At 42.5% G+C, this 13881-nt stretch overlaps 1 long non-coding RNA gene across 1 annotated transcript; it reads left to right on the plus strand.

The window, feature by feature from the left end:
* Positions 1 to 380: 380 nt before the first annotated feature.
* On the plus strand, positions 381 to 11031 carry LOC120516916. The gene is made up of 3 exons (XR_005630944.1): positions 381 to 424; positions 6384 to 6586; positions 10323 to 11031. It is a non-coding gene; the product is annotated as an uncharacterized LOC120516916 (long non-coding RNA).
* Positions 11032 to 13881: the final 2850 nt, after the last annotated feature.

Below are 13881 nucleotides of genomic sequence, written 5' to 3' on the forward strand. Positions count from 1 at the left end.
ATCTATCTATCTATCTATCTATCTATCTATCTATCTATCTATCTATCTATCTATCTATCTGCCTACTATCATCTATCTATCTATCTATCTATCTATCTATCTATCTATCTATCTATCTATCTATCTATCTATCTATCTATCTATCTACTATCATTCTATCTATCTATCTATCTATCTTCTGCCTACTATCTATCTATCTATCTATCTATCTATCTATCTATCTATCTATCTATCTATCTATCTATCTATCTATCTATCTATCTATCTATCTATCTATCTATCTATCTATCTATGCCTACTATCTATCTATCTATCTATCTATCTATCTATCTATCTATCTATCTCCTTCCTGTTCTTGCTGTCGCTGTGCATGCTGGGTGGTTGTCTCGAGTGTGAGCGAGTGGAACTGGTGGTGGACGCTGAGGTGAGTGTGGTGATTCTTTTTTTCTTCTAATTTTCTAGTTTCTTATTTCTATCTTTTCTTTGGTGAAAACAGCTACACTTGTTTTTATACTGAGTGGCTTAGGCCACGGCAGCCGCAATGGCTGCAAATCTTGAACGTCTGAGCCGCCGCCATGGGATTAAACTTATTTCAGAGGAGTTTGTTCCTTTAGAGGCGGGGTTTTGGCGGTAGGCGAAGTGGTCGGATGTGACAATATTAAGTCAGCTTCACGAATGAGCGGGAATATCGTGGTTTTTGAGCTCTGTGGATTTAGTCCCACAGTAGTTGAGAAGGGGTGGTTATTAATGGCTCCTTTGTACAGGTTTCCCCTTTAGCCGTCCGTCCCGTAGAGTAACAATTTCAAATGCGCCGCCTTTCTCAAAAATGAAACTATAGCGAAAGAGTTGGAGCGGCATGGGCGTCTGGTATCGAAAATTCGGCACATTCCTTTAGGGTGTAAATCGCCAGATTTAAAACATGTCTTGTCATTTAGACGACAAGTTTTTATGGTTTTAAATAGAATGGATGACGAATTAAATGTGGCAATGAAGTTTAGAGTGGACGGTTTCGATTATGTGATTTTCGTCACTTCTAACGAAATGAAATGTTTTGGCTGCGGGAGTGAAGCTCATTTAATTAAACAGTGTCCTGAGAGACAGCAAGGGAGCAAGAAAACTGGCCGTACAAACACAGAAATAGAGGGGCAGAAAGTGGAAGATCACGAAATTGTGGCTGATGGCGCAGAGGCGCAAGGTGATAAGAATAAAAATGCTACTAGAGCTGAAGGGCAGGAGAATCAAGTGCCTCCCAGAGATGAGCCGAATGAAGGCGGTAGTGAAACGGTAGATCAAACAGCGGCTGCAGCAGAAAGTGTGTGGGGAGACATTGATATGGACGAGGGAGCAGCAACGAGACAGAGGAAAAAAGTGAATTTAAACGTCCTGCTCAGAAAAGGCAAGGAGAAAGAGAAGATCGGGCACGAAAGAAAATTGTTTTAAGTCAGGGCTCGGGGGTCGTTGGAGAGGATCCCGCCTATGGTCCTTGTCAGGAGGATTTTCCGTCTTCGCGGAGACGGCCGATAACGTCTCAAATGCGGGAAGTGTCGGGGAAGAGCATGACGACGGTAATATCTCCGATGGGTCTGCTGCCTCGGAGCCCCCAGAGTTAAAAGCCAGGGGGGGTTACAGCGCTCAAAGTGTTAAAGAGTTTTTGGTGAATACCGCCGGAAAAAAGGGGGTGGACGTGGCCGAATTTTTCCCTGACATTGACCTCTTTCTATCGTCTGTCCGCGGGTTGCGACGAGACAAAGCAGCCTCCGCAATGTTTGATGTTAAAGAGCTCGTGAGGCTAAAGAATTTAACAAGTAAACTGAGAAAACAGTCCAATCTAAACACCACCTAATGGCTAAGCCCCTGTTAAATCCACTCCACAGTCTTTGTGGTGGTCCCTGTGTTTTATTGTGTGTTTATCTATATATTCTGTTACCATGGCAAGTGTGCACATAGGAACCCTAAATATTAACGGTGGGAGAAGTCCAGATAAGAGGGTCGCATTGTTTGATTTTATCAGACAAAAGACTTGAATGTCACCTTTCTACAAGAAACCCACATTGATGAGCACAATCAGTGGGAGTGGAGCAGGATTGGAAGGGGGGCATTTTTTTAGTAATGGGACAAATGTTAGTGCTGGAGTGGCTGTTTTATTTCTTGGGGGGCTTCAAGTAGAAGTCTGTAGTACTGAGGAGCTGGTGAAAGGGAGACTCCTAAAAGTACGGTGAAATTTCATGGCAGTGTCGTCACTTTCATTAATGTGTACGCCCCGAATGAGGGTGAGGAGAGGCTCCACTTCTTTAATAAGTTAGGAGATCTTTTATCTAAGTGTGACCCTGAAGAAGTGGTGGTGTTAGGAGGGGATTTTAATTGTACACTTGATACCAGAATGGACAGAAATAACGGACTGGAACCGCACCCTTGCTCAGCACGAGCTTTAGGTAAAATAATTAAGGACTTTGGGCTGGAAGATGTGGAGGGCAAAATGGGGCCTGTCGGCAATACACCTGGGGCGGACGAGTGGAAATACGATCTCAATGGCGAGACTCGATCATTTTTATAGTTTTAAGCACCTGTTAGGCTTATTTAAGGTGTGCTCTATTGTGCCTACTGGATTCTCTGATCACAGTTTGGTGTGTTGTACACTTATTTGTAACACTTACAGACCCCGTAGTCCATACTGGCATTTTAACACACTCCTCCTTAAAGATCAGAACTTTAAAGAGTTATTTGTTCATTTCTGGGGAGGCTGGAAGGCTATGAAGAAGGAGTTCACCAGCTTACAACAGTGGTGGGAGGTTGGGAAGAGTCACATCCGGGCCTTGTGTCAGGAGTATACCAGAAATGTCACCCAAGTATTGCGGTCAGAAATGGCAGCTTTAGAAATTAAAATAGCTGAATTTCAACAGCTTCTAGAGAAGGGTCCAAATGAGCAGCTTCAGGCGAGCCTGACTTCTGCTAAACTGGGGTTGGCCCACCTGCTTGAGACCAGAGCTCAGGGGGCTTTAGTGAGGGCCCGCTTTCAACGACTGACTGAGATGGATGCACCAACTCAATACTTTTTTGGTTTAGAGAAAAAAAACTCGCAGAGTAAAATCTTACATTGCATAAGAACACCCGATGGCAGAGAGACACAAGAGCCCAGTGAAATAAGGCAGGTGGTCCCGAATTTTATGAACTTCTGTTTGCTGCAGATGGTGATGGTGGCAGTGAACACCAACAGGCCTTTTGCAGGACTTACGCAGCTGCCCAATGCAGATGTGGCAGAGCTAAATAGAGAGGTGACCTTTGCAGAACTCACCACAGCCCTGGGACAGCTGAAAACAGGGAAGGTCCCTGGAATCGATGGAATACCAGTGGAGTTTTATAAAGAGTTCTGGGATGTCATCGGCCTGGACTTATTGGAGGTGTTCCGGTGGAGTTTTAAGACTGGCTTGTTACCACAGAGCTGCCGTAGAGCCGTGATCACGCTGCTGCGAAGAAGGAGACTTGTGTCTCATTAAGAACTGGCGGCCTGTGTCTCTCTTATGCGCTGATTATAAAGTTCTCTCTAAAGCCTTAGCCAACAGGATGGTCCAAGTTTTAGGGAGAGTGGTGCATCCTGATCAGAATTACTGCGTGGCTGGCAGGTCCATCTTTAATAACATTTTTTTAATTCGGGACATTTTGGCTGCTGCAGAACTGTTTGGTTTTCAGACTGGTCTTATTTTTCTTGACCAGGAAAAGCTTTTGACAGGGTCAGTCACTCATTTTTATGGAATGCCATGAAGGCGTTTGGGTTTGGGGGGTCTTTTATTAAATATATTCGCTTACTTTATAGTGACATTTCTGGTATCATAAAGATCAATGGTGGCTTGTGCGCGCCTTTCAGTGTCAGAAGAGGAGTCAGACAGGGCTGCTCTTTGTCCGGCATGTTATATGCTCTGGCGCTGGAGCCTTTCCTGGTGCACCTGAGGAAGGTGCTGACTGGTCTCTCCATCCCCAACTGCAACATGGACCCTGTGAAAGTCACTGCTTATGCAGATGATCTTGCTGTAGTCATCACAAGCCAGAAGGATTTGGCAAATTAACAGAAGGTCTAGGAATTACAGTAAAGCATCTCGGCTAAAGTGAATTGGAACAAAAGTAGTGCAGTGCTGGTGGGGAACTGGACAGGATGTAGTCCTCCTCGACTGGAAGGAGGTCTGCAGTGGACAACTGGAGGCTTCCTGTACCTGGGAGTCCATCTTGGAGATGACCACTACATCCAAAAGAACTGGGAGGGTCTGTTGGACAAGGTTACAGCTCGGCTTGCCAAATGGAAGTGGATACTCCCTCAGTTATCCTATAGAGGACGGATGCTGGTCATTAATAACCTGGTGACCTCCAGCCTGTGGCACAAATGTATTTGTTTGCAACCTCCACTTTGCTTGTTCAGCAGATACAGAAGGCGATCATAGATTTCTTTTGGACTGGTACCCATTGGATACAGAAGGGCGTTCTATTTTTACCATTGGATGAAGGCGGACAAGGACTTATTGACATTACCAGCAGGATTGCTGCTTTCCGCCTTCAGACCATTCAAAAACTGTTGTATCCTGTTGAGCAGAGCCAGTGGATGAACTTAGCCGTACTCTTCTTTAAACAGGCCAGGCATATGGGACTTGGGAAAAGTTTACTGCTGTGCCACTTGGATAAGATCAAGACTTTACAGGTGCCAGAGTTTTATAAAAGCCTTTAGCAGCATGGCAACTACTGATAAAAAGGACTGTGATGACCTCTCCACATTTTGGGTCCTTCATGAACCACTGTTCTACAATCCTGCTGTTGGCACTGCTACAGGAATTTCTGAAAACTTTATTAATCATTTCATAATACATGGAATAACCACAATAAAGGACATAATTGACTGGGAAAATTACACTTGGAAAAGTGCACAAGTGGTAGCAGTGGAGACAGGAGTGCACTCAGTCCGCTTAATGGAGAAGTTTCTGTGGCAGGTACAATCATCAATGGACAGGGAATCCATGACACTCCTGCACGGAATTTTCTTATCACAACTGAAGCCAATTGACAAACGCCTTTTCCAACACTTACTGTGTCTCCGGCTGTTGAACTGAGGGATGGTGAGACTAATGTTTTAGCCTTAAGTTCTCTAGAGGCGTTATCTCTACCTACAGTGCCGGGGAAACAGCTGTACAGGATTTGTGTGAAGGTGAACAACCTGGAGCAGCTGAGGACACGAAGACACGACACACCTTGGAGAGACAAGCTTGGAGCCCCTCAGGAATGAACCCTGCATGGAGGTCGTTGTACAAGCCGCCATTGGCCAGTAGGGTGGGAGACCTGCAGTGGAGGTTGGTACATGGGATACTAGCGGTGAACTCCTTCTTATCGATTATATGTCCGGGGGTCTCGGATTGCTGCCCTTTTTGTGGTCTGAGGGAAAGTGTCTTTCATGCTTTTATGTATTGTGAGAGGCTCCAGACCTTTTTTAGTAAAATTGAAAGAATAGTAGAAGGGCTGGGGGTCCCGTATAATGGCACGGTGTTTGTGTTTGGGGTTAAAATTACTAAACACACCAGAGAAAATATGAACTTAATTAATTTTATTATCGGGCAAGCAAAACTGTCAATATGGAAGACCCGTAAAAACAAGATTACTGGGAGTGGAAATGAAAATGTTGTTGTCTTTTTAGAAAAGTATGTGAAAGTAGGATATTAGTGGATTTTAATTTTTATAAGTCCACAAATAATTTAGCAAAGTTTAAGGAAATGTGGTGTGTGAATAATGTGCTTTGTGTATGTGATGAAGATAATTTGCAATTTGTGCTCTGAGTTTGGTGTTTTACTCCTTTATAAATTGGGTTGATAAATTAAGAATAAGTGGGATTGGAGGGTGGAAACAATGGGAGGGATTAAATAAATATATATTCCAAGAACAATATGAATATGTAATGGTTTAAAAGTGAATAATCATCATTAGGAATGTGTGTACGTGGTTTTTTGTAAGACTTAAGTTTTTGAGTTTACTGTGTTTTTTTGTGTATTTATTCCTGTGTTTATTCAATAAAGTTTGGTTTTAAAAATAAAAAAAAATATCTATCTATCTATCTATCTATCTATCTATCTATCTATCTATCTATCTATCTATCTATCTATCTATCTATCTATCTATCTATCTATCTATCTATCTATCTATCTATCTATCTATCTATCTATCTATCTATCTATCTATCTATCTATCTATCTATCTATCTATCTATCTATCTATCTATCTATCTATCTATCTATCTATCTATCTATCTATCTATCTATCTATCTATCTATCTATCTATCTATCTATCTATCTATCTATCTTCACTCTTTTTGCCGACTAAAGGCGCCTCACTTGTCATTCTTTTCCTTCCTCAGCTTGCCCGCACATGTCAGTTCAAAGTACAGTAAATGCATCGTCCGGAGTGACAGACGGTTCAGAAGCTCTCGTACGTCGGGTGCAGGCTGCTGCTTGTCTGATCTTCTCTCCTGATGTGTAGTCCTCTTGGGCCCTGAATTTGCTGCTGAAATGATGAAGACGCCAGTTTGTCTATTGATGTCAGTCTACTGCATACAGTATGGTAATGATACGATCACATTTTATAGTAATAATAATAATAATGATAATTCATCTTCTCTGTGCTTGCCCGCACAACAGATCAAGAGCTTTGGGTTCAGGGCTGTCATGTGGCTCACAAAAGCTAACGTGGGCCGTTACTCTTTAGAGTCGCCTGGAAATACAAACAGACTTTCAGCATATTTGATGTCAATTATAATCACCAGACGTTTGCATTTTGTTATTTTTGCAGCAACTTTTTTTAAAGCACTTCATCTTCTTAGTACATTTCTGTATTTTGTTTTTTGGGTCATGGCACATCCGTGCATCGACTATCCAGTATATCGAAGCCCCACAATTCACTTTTGGGTCGATGAGAGCCAATGGTCATGCACCATTTTGTAGAAGTTGCCCAGTTACTCATTTCATCAGTGCTAATCTTGCTCGTTTATTTCAGATTGCCATGATCCCTTGTTTTCTGGTTACAGTTTTAAATGCAGTTCCTGTGTAAAAATCTAAAAGCAAAAAGGCGCTTGATTTATAGACACGCACAGATTTGTTGGTAGCCCTCCACGATAAAGGATGAACCCCCAGCTGCCTCTGAAATAACTTGAAACTGACAAATGGCACCCATCATTGTTTATTGTGTATTTAACAAAAATCGGACTTTAAAGTTTGGATTCAACAGAACATTTCAAGTAATAACACAAATGGACAGACATGATGGGACCCTTAACCTCCTGTTTGGTTGCACCAGCCTTAGAGTCTGCAGTGACTGCACATGAGAGGTCCCCGGAGGTCCCCATGAGACTTCTACGCCTCTCCGCAGGTCGTTTGTGGCGCAGTCGTCCTGAGCAGACTACTCCAGCTGGGTCAGGTCTGAAGGGGTCTTCTCCAGATGGTATGGTCCAGTTCTTTCCATAGATGCTCGACAGGATTCAGATCAGGGCTCACAGAAGGCCACTTCACAATAGTCCAATGTTTTGTTCTTCACCATTCTTGGGGTCTTTACGCTGTGTATTTTGGCTCATTATCCTGTTGGAGGGTTAGAGGGAGACCAAGCTTTATGACGTATCGCTCTAGAATGCCTTGATGGTCTTGGGATTTCATTGTTCCCTGCAATGCCCCCCCCATGCCAGATGCAGCAAAGCAGCCCCAAAACGTAAGTGAGCCTCCTCCATGTTTCACAAGTAGCGGTGGTCTTCTTGTCTTTGAAAGCTTCATTTATTTCATCTGTGGCCGTAGAGCTGATGTGATTTGCCAAAAAGCCCCACGTTTGTCTCATCGGGCTGAAGGACCTTCTCCCAGAAGCACCGTGGCCTGTCAGTATGAAGTTCAGTTCTGGCTTGTTTAAGTGGAGTCCTCCAGGGTCTTCTGCCATCGAGCCCACTGTCACTCAAAAAGTGACGGATGTGCAGTCAGACACCTTGGAGGATCCAGTGTCACTAATCTGGTCTTTTTCTGTGCTATTATTATTCCGTTTGTATCTGTTCAAATATCTGTGAAGGGCTTTGAGCATGAGAAAGGCGCTATATATAAAAAATGCATTATTTTTGGTATTAAATACATTTTTAAAATTCAACACATCATAAAATCTGGGACTGCAATACAGGCGTCCATTTTTGTCACCTAGTTGATTTTCTGCCCAACAAATTCCGGCTGCTTTGGTCCTGCAGCAGAATTGGTTTGGTTTTTAGGTTACATGCATAGGCAGAGGGGGATTGTGGGTCCCCCCCCCACCCAAATTTTATTTTATATATGTGATTAATCTTAGACTCGACTTTCTCATCACAAAATGTACTCCTGGGTAGACCCCCTGGTCGGTGCCAGTCTATTTTGATGGAGGCTACCCCAGCAGCTCTGGGCACCACTTACACACGAGGGGCTGCCAAGCCATCAGATCGCTCGTAGGGGTTTAGACGTAATAAAATGCCCACTCGCTGTGTGTCCTCTTACAATACAAAATGCTTTCAGCTGTTGGTTCAACATGTCCAAAGTTGAAAACGGGGATAATGAAGTAAGGGGCCCACATAAATCCTGAGACCTTTGCGCCGAGTGAATCGCGGTTAACGTGTTGTTTTTAGTTGAACACCAAAGGGGCGAAAACAGAAAACAAACCCTTTGAAGTTTTGTAAAGGAGCCGAGTGATGGAGATGCTGTTTGTGTCATTACGCTTTCATGGAAATGAGGGCTTTGCCGAGCGGAAAAGGCCAATGTGGCGTTTTTTGTTTGTGCGATGCCAGCCTTTGAATCGAGCAGAAATGTCAAGTTGCCAAGGAGATGTGCGGCGCCATTCACACAATGCTTTAGGGCCCTCACTTCACTTTTAAAGTCTCCTAAAAATAAATGAATGGAAAAATCTTTGAAATGCAGATGACGCCGTCAGACACTGAAACAAAAGGCGTTGGGTGAATTCCTGTAAACACACTTGAGGAGGATGTGCTGTTCTCACGGACCACGGCTGCTCGAGGGTCTTTGAGCTTTTCCACTTTAGTGTTGTAATCAACCCATGCACCTTGATCACCTAACAGTAGTGAGGGTGGTCTCGGTGGGATTCTTCACAGAGGGATGGCGATTTCATTCAAGTGCACTAGCAAAATGGAAAATCTCTGTCCGTCCGTTGATCCATTCTGGATGACGCTCCCCTGTCTCACACCGTCCAGCACACCCAAAATCAATGCATACCCTTCAGCAGCACCCCACGTCTTCACTGCTGGTGCTTTGAAAACTATAAGCTTAGATAGATAGTGAGTTCATTATTTGGAGAGTCATTGATGTAAGTATTATTTAGTGTGAAGATTCACAGACAGACAGCAGGACACACAGATCCCAAAGGCACACTCTGTTTACTTCTCTTCTTCTTATCTCAGTACAGCACACAAGGCACAATACCCAGTAATCAGTACTCAGTCCCTTCTTCCTTCTTTTTTTTCGTACTCTTTATTTTTTCTGCCGTTTCCACTCCTTTCCTGCAAGCTCTGTCCTCTGCCTCCCGACTCCGGCTCCCTGAATGGAGTGAGGCGGCCCCTTTATGTGGTACCCGGATGTGCTCCAGGTGCTCCTTGATGACCTTCTTGCAGCACTTCCTGGTGTGGCGGCAGTGCTGCAGTCCAACACTCTGGGATTGTCCAAGCGCCCCCTGGCGGTGGCCATGGTCCCCAACAGGATTGAGCTTCCAAGCTCCAGTCCCGTGGCCCCGATGTAAACCAAGGGGGCTGCCCTCTCGTGTCCCAGGGAAGGAATTGCCTCTCTCCCAGTCCATTCTTCCATTCTCCAGGCGTCCCGGTGAGGCAAAGTCTATCAAAATCTATCTATCTATCTATCTATCTATCTATCTATCTATCTATCTATCTATCTATCTATCTATCTATCTATCTATCTATCTATCTATCTATCTATCTATCTGTTATATAGCGCCTTTCACTCTATCTATCTATCTATCTATCTATCTGTTATATAGCCCTTTCACTCTATCTATCTATCTATCTATCTATCTATCTATCTATCTGTTATATAGCGCCTTTCACTCTATCTATCTATCTATCTATCTATCTATCTATCTATCTATCTATCTATCTATCTATCTATCTATCTATCCATCCAGCAGGTTCAGCACTGTAAGCACCAATTGATTGTCTCCCAAGGATCAGTGAAGTTTGATGATGACATATTTACAGAATAAGAATCTGATGAGAAGCCATAATGAATGTTAGTCCTCATGTTCAGCCATCTCACTTTTGTGGCCTCCTTTGTCATTGCAGGGTCATGGGGACACCCATCAGATAGCATCAGATGAAAAGTGGAAATCTACACTTGGATGAGACACCAGTTCTTCATCTTCTAGTTGTTCTTCATATGGTGATACAGTTGTTCAACACATCCAGCTATTAAGGGTTTAAAGGGTCCCTGACCTGGTCACTCCCATATGGAGTCTGCACACTCAGAATGGCAGCCTTAGGTAGCGGATCAACAGTGTAGTGCTGTAGGTAACACCAGGACATGATGACAAAGTCTCTCATATGCCCCTTGTGACTGTGGGTATGAATGAGAGAGCTCTGTAATGGCTGGCATCCCACCCCGCTTCCAGTGCTTGTGCTTTAAGGTGCCATCACTGAACTGAATCAGATGTTTAGAAAATGGATGGACAGAAAGCATCTTGTAATGGATTAGAATTGGGATTTCAAATTCTCTGTTATTTTATCAAATTATCTCATTAGACCTGAAGAGAAGTAGTTCATCAAGATACACCCTTCACTCCTAAATGGTGTATTGGGCACGTTTTTCTTTTCCTGCTAATCAGGTGTTTGAAAGTTCTGCTAAAGAATGTGGTGTATCTGGATGTGAACTTCTAGCTGAGCGATCTAATTACTCTGAGGAATTAATAAAGATGCATTAAGGAAAACCAACATGGAAGTTACTGTACATGCCAGTAAAATAACCAACTTCTACTATTGTAGCTACTACAGTGCATCCCCTTTAGGCTTGATTCATACATTAATAATAATAATAATAATAATAATAATAATAATAATAATAATAATTATTATTATTATTATTATTATCATTATTATTATTATTATTATTATTATTCATACAATACCTTTCTAGGCCCCGCCATTGTGAATTTGTTGAAATGGATTACATAACAAATGAAGTCGGTGACAGACTGGCACCAAACAAGAGTAAGCGGATTCCAAAATGGATAAATCGGCACCTTTCATGCAAATTGTGGTGCACTGACATCTCATCCAGGATGGGTTCCTGCTGTGCTCCTCATGCTGCTTCCGTACGTTTCTTCTCTCCATAGCCTTCACGTTGAATTAAGCATAGCAGAATGAGTGGGCAATGGACTGGCACCCCCTTCAGGACTCGTTATGTTCCTGCCTCAGTAGTTTGTGTTCAAACAAAAAAACAAAAACAAAAGAATGAATGGATGGGTGCATTTCATACAAAAAGAGTGCAAAATGTTCAAAATGCACTAACAGCCGATGGCAGTGAAGTGAATATACATAATCAGCCAAATCAAAAGCCAAAGTCACAGTTACAAACATAAGCGCTAGATTCGTTTGCCAGGAACACAAACTTAAAGATACGCTCACTCACTCTTTGTGTTTTTTACTTTCTTGTAGGAAAATCATTGCAATCGTCCAAAAATTCAATTTCGAGAATCTCAGCGTTTTAGACCTCCCTGAGTCCGGAAACACCTTTTTTGGAGTTATATCTGTCTGTGCGTGTGTCTGTGTAAACACGATAACCTGAGTACACATCAACCACATTTTGCATACAAGTATTCGGTACAAAACGTAGATTTCAATCAACTTTTGGGCTATTCCCATTAACCGGAAGTGGTGCTTTACCTTTTATTCATGCAGCTGCAGAGTCTGATTTATTCAACTTTACTTTTATAATAGTTGTTCAATATATGTGTGTGATTTGATTTGATTTGTTGTTGATGGTTCTTTAATGTACGTAATATAAAAATATAATCATTGTCTTGTGGTTTACCCCTCAAATATCCATCCCCATATCTGGGTATACGAGAAGGTCGAGGGGAGACCACTCCTGTTTTTTTTTCCATAAACTCGGATGGTCTAAGGAAATGCACGGCGTGACCTCTCTACTAACTTAATGATGATGTCACTTGGCTCGCACTTCCACGTCGTTTTCTAAGCAAATGGCGGCGCCCTCGATAAACAAAATGGCTTTGAAAAGATGCAGAAAGTAATTTGATTGAATTTTATAAATTCCTATTCAATTCTGAATCTACTAATATGAACATGGAAAAGTCCACCAAAGTACCAGAGGAAAGCCAAAATATTTAAGTTGAAACCAACTCCTAACAACACAATACGTTTATTTATTGTATAAGTCCAAAATCACACAAGGAGTGTCACAATGGGCTTTAACAGGCCAGGGGCCTCATGTATAAACGGTGCGTACGCACAGAAATGTTGCGTAAGAACTTTTCCACGTTCAAATCGCGATGTATTAAACCTACACTTGGCGTAAAGACACGCACTTTTCCACGGTACCTCATGCCTTGTTGTACGCAAGTTCTCCGCTCGGTTTTGCAGACTGGCGGCACCCAGCGTCAAAGCAGTGCTACTGTTCCTGTGTGGTTACTCCTTATTTTCCTGACACAGCTTAATAAATACATTGAAACTAACCGCATATCGTTGATTAGTGTAACGCGTCTGATTGTAATTAACTCGTAACAATATAATGGTCCAGGGAACAGCCATAGTAGTCCAAATACCAGAACTGCTTTAGCGTTGTTACTCTCACTGCACCTTCTTCTTCTTTCAGCTCCTCCCGTTAGGAGTTGCCACAGCGGATCATCTTTCTCCATATTCCTCTCACTGCACCACTCGGAGTATTTATATCACTGTATCTGAGCGTGAATCACAGCAGCAGCTGATCAGAAAGAGAATTATCGGTATACAGCATCAAGGACACGCTGGCTCAGCCACGGCAAAACGTTTTAAAGCCTTTCCTGTACGGACCTCGTGGTTCAGAAACAGTTTCATCTCAAGAACTTCAAATGCACTCAATCAATTGCTCCTTGTAGAACTGTTAGGACTTATAAGTACAATCACCTCACTGTAAACTTGCACTACAGTTATAATATCGCACAACCTGAGCCACTTTATAAAGCGCGTATTTACATATGATGACGATATCATTGTTAAGGTGAAATGCAGCAAAATATGTTTGTTAAATTATACACATAAAACTTTAACTTCATTTAAATAATCTATATTCTTCACTGGGAGTGTCGTTAAGAATAGAATAATTAAACATGTACTACGAAGATATTTCAATGTTCCTTAAACGTTTTGAAGAATCGGCGCTAAGCTTACAGATGCTTAACGTCTATTACAGAGCTGATTGTGTGGCGATCGGTTACTTGGGGAAAGAAAAGCAAGGACTGCAGTGACGGCTACGCCAATAAATATTGAATATAAAACAGAAAGAGAAAATAACAACACAGCTAAAAACACAGCGACAAATTTCGGCAAAAGTTAAACGCTTGTGTCATGAGCACGAGGCGGCTATGCAGTGTCAGCAACGGACGAGACCATCCACCGTGCATAAGCTACCTTACTGACGGGTGGGCGAAGGAGCCACCGATTCTTCCTCTGCCCAGTGCCACCACAAGCCTAGAGCCGCCCCTGAGTACTGCTGCAATAAATTATTTCATCGAAGTGAAACTCATGTTTAATAACGTGCTTTAACTCCTATCATCATGAAAATGATATCACGTATACATCTCAGTATTTGAGTTATTCAGAGAGCTGTAATATCACGAATGTCATGGAC

This window comes from Polypterus senegalus, chromosome 16 (assembly GCF_016835505.1).
Source record: "Polypterus senegalus isolate Bchr_013 chromosome 16, ASM1683550v1, whole genome shotgun sequence".
Lineage (NCBI taxonomy): Eukaryota > Metazoa > Chordata > Cladistia > Polypteriformes > Polypteridae > Polypterus > Polypterus senegalus.